This window comes from Schistocerca serialis, chromosome 3 (genome assembly GCF_023864345.2).
Source record: "Schistocerca serialis cubense isolate TAMUIC-IGC-003099 chromosome 3, iqSchSeri2.2, whole genome shotgun sequence".
Lineage (NCBI taxonomy): Eukaryota > Metazoa > Arthropoda > Insecta > Orthoptera > Acrididae > Schistocerca > Schistocerca serialis.
Genome location: NC_064640.1, coordinates 801098089 through 801100704, shown reverse-complemented (window position 1 = coordinate 801100704; position 2616 = coordinate 801098089). Strand labels below are relative to the sequence as shown.

The window sequence follows — 2616 nt, the reverse complement described above, 5'->3', positions numbered from 1 at the left end:
GAACACATACTTTATGAACTCATAGGGACACGCGCATATCAGTGGTGATAGTACTGTGCTATGGTAGCTATCGGCGTTGCCCTGTCAAACCTATGTTTGAGAGAGGAAGTTCATGAAAGCCAGTATTGTTGCATGATTCTTTGGCTTTAGGAGCATATTGATGGTATCGTATTGATGAGCTGACTTACACATTCGCAAAATGTCAAACATATAGATCACTTCTGATAAATATTCGAAACTCATTTCAGAAAATCAAAAGGAATGAATGTTAGAATATCTAATAATGTAATATATTGTCGTATGAATTTTTGCAGGGATCAGTTTCGTTCTTTATTCAACATAATTAGATCCACCGTAGTTGCGGATAAAACCAGTCAGTTCCATCAGTGCAAAAATAAATGTGACAATAAGCTGCATAAAAAACATTATAATCATTCACTTCCTGCGTACTTCCTGTTCATGACTGTAAGTCCAGCTTTCATAGGAACGATCTGATCAGTTTGTTGAATCCTGCTACCATTTATCTTCATAAACGCATGTAGGAGTTGTGGAAGAGCTAACGAAGTACTACTGTTTTGTGCATAATAGGCGGAGCAAGCCATTATTAGTTCAATGTCATGATGTTCTGCCTGATCGCGGTATGCCTACCTCTACAAGATACGTAAAAAATTACCAAAACTATTCCGGGGACCGTATGGCTCCTTGCACAACTAATTAAGAACCATTTTTGCTTTTTTCTCTTGAATTCATTGTTCACAAAATAAGGAAAACAAACTGCCCACTAATTGAAGGAGCCACAGCTGGCCGCCTGTCCTGTTTTACCAATCCGCCCAGCTTACGACATCCGATGTCTGTAGTGAGGGGTGGCCGCCCAACCACGAGACGTCTGTGCGTGATTTCACATAGAATTCGCCACGTCTTGAAGACACTCACCACAGCACTCCTCGAAAACCCGACAAGTCGTAAAATTTCCTAAATGCTCGTGCCGAGCCTCCGCTCCATCACAATCTGCCCTCCGTCAAACTCAGATAGGTCGCGTGCCTTCCCCATTCTACGGAGGGACAACACTGTCACTGATCCCACATGCATCGTGCGTGTGTCTGGCTAGTAGTCATCCTCGACAGGTGACGCTGCTATCGTCTGGAAGGGTTTATATCGATCGGTCGTCATAATGTTCTGTCTGATCAGTGTATACCGTGCATGCTAAAATGGCGTTGTCCGAAACCTGTGCCGAAGCAACTGTGGTGCACCACGGGCCATAGATGACTGGGGTGAATGACGGCTGCAGATATATGTTTCAGCGAATATACGTGCAGCTGTTGAGCAACTGTCGGCCCAGATAAACCAAGGGACTACAAAAAAAAAAAAAAAAAAAAAAAAAAACACCAACTCCGCCTGGACAGGCTTTGGAAGGCCCAATGGTACCGACCGGCCGCCGTGTCATCCTCAGACCACAGGCGGCACTGGATGAGGATATGGAGGCGCATGTGGTCAGCACACCGCTCTCCCGGCCGTATGTCACTTTACGAGACCGGAGCCGCTTCTTCTAAATCAAGTAGCTCCTCAGTTTGCCTCACAAGGGCTGAGTGCACCCTGCTTGCCAACAGCGCTCGGCAGGCCGGATGGTCATCCATCCAAGTGCTAGCCCAGCCCGACAGCGCTTAACTTCGGTGATCTGATGGGAACCGGTGTTACCACTGCGACAAGGGCGTTGGATATGGGCTACAAATAGTGTCTCTCAACCGCGGTTCAGCTCACGTTTCTGTGTATGGTCCTACGCGGCAGGCGCCTGGTTCGTGGACCCATGCTGACTCCTGTTAATTGGCGAAGAAGGCTGGAATTTGCACGCTTATACCTCAACTACATCCACTGAGTGACGACAAGTGGCCTGTTCAGATGAATCACAATTGATGTTCTATCGGAAAGGTGGCCGTTGGCGTGTACGGTGCGAAACGTGTCAAAGCAAGCACCCTGCAACAATAGTCGGCGCGTTACGATCTGGGGAACGTTTTCGTGGCATTCTCTGGGTGACCTTGTTATTCTGGAAGGCACAGTGGGTTAACACAAGTATGCATCTATCGTTGGGGACCATGTCCATTTCTACACATTCTTTCCTCGGCACACTGGCATCTACCAGTAGGACAATACAACGGGACACACACGTAGCAGTGGATCTGCGTGGTTCAACGAACACGAGGATGAGTTTACGGTACTCCCGTGGTCACCAAACTCCCCTGATTAAAACTCAGTCGAAAATTTGTGGAACTATCTCGATCGGGCTGTCCAATTCATGGATCCACAACTGAGAACCTAGCGCATCTGGCCAAGGCATCGGTAGCTTCCAGAACCTAATGTGCTTCCTGCATGTCTTGCACGTGCCAGCACCTAGTGGGGGGGGGGGGGGCAAACCGGAGTATCTGCCCCGGCCGGCAGTTTCAGGGGCCGCCAAATTCATATCCCAGAAGAAAAATCTTGTTTGACAAAGCGCCTAGCATCCATCGCACGTTGTTCAATCGATTATTCATATGATTTTGAGCCGAATAAACCCGAACGAGTGAATACCAATCAATGTTTGTGTATGTGGTTGAATGATTGTGCGAATGATAAGCGTTATAA

At 47.3% G+C, this 2616-nt stretch overlaps 1 pseudogene; it reads right to left on the bottom strand.

Annotated features, from left to right (window-relative positions):
* Window positions 1-1598: 1598 nt before the first annotated feature.
* On the bottom strand, window positions 1599-1716 carry LOC126471775 (5S ribosomal RNA; annotated as a pseudogene).
* Between the last annotated feature and the right edge of the window lie 900 nt (window positions 1717-2616).